This window comes from Acanthisitta chloris, unplaced genomic scaffold (assembly GCF_000695815.1).
Source record: "Acanthisitta chloris isolate BGI_N310 unplaced genomic scaffold, ASM69581v1 scaffold15470, whole genome shotgun sequence".
Taxonomy (NCBI): Eukaryota; Metazoa; Chordata; class Aves; order Passeriformes; family Acanthisittidae; genus Acanthisitta; species Acanthisitta chloris.
In genome coordinates, this window is record NW_008651226.1 from 315 (window position 1) to 1,166 (window position 852).

Consider the following 852-nt stretch of genomic DNA (forward strand, 5'->3'; position numbering starts at 1 on the left):
TGGCCACGGGGGATGGAGGATGTGGGATGCAGGCGGGGAGCGACTGTGGCTCGGCACAGCCTCGTGGGAAAAGGCAGATTGCTCCCGCGTGAAGCTGAGGAGGGAGCAGGGATGGCAGTGGCTGTCCCCACCTTGTCCCATGGGAGGAGCAGGGATGGGGCCATGAGGTTTCTGTTGCTCCCCTGGATGGGATCCAGCCCTGGGACAGTGCTGTTCCACCAGTGCCGAGTCAGCTCCTGGCTTGGAGTCTCCTCCCTGTCCTGTGGGTGACCGATGCCACCATCCCCTGCACACAGGGCACTGCGAACCACAGCGCCAACAATCTGGGGTAGGAAGGGGTGGGTGTCAGCTCTGCCCCCCGGCACCTCTCTCCTGCCTGCAGCCCCAGCAGGTTGGGACCCCCAGGCTCTGTGAGAGCCTCCACCTCCCCTTGCACCTCACGTGGAGCTGAGCTGGGGGGTGTGCTGCCAGCAGTGAGCTGCCTCCTCCCTGCTCAATGGCTCCTTTCTAGCCCTGCTGCAGCAACAAAGGGCCCTTTGTGGGCGCGAGGGTCCCTGGGGGCAGAGTATTGGCATCCTCCTGGCTCTGCTGGGCCCCTGCCCCCCACCCGCATGGGAGAGAGGTGTGGGCCGACTCTGGAGTGAGGCATTTCAGGATTTGAGGGGTCTGGGGAGGAAGGCAAGCGAGCAGAGCAGTGAACGGAGGGTGCCTGGGCATGCTGTGTTGGTGATGGGGAGCTCTGCTCTGAGGTCAGGACCCCTCCTGGCATGGGGTGGGACAGATTTGTCTTCCCCCTCCAGTTCATCTTGGTGTCACAGTGAGGTGGAGAGATGTGGCTCTGGGGTGGAGGGC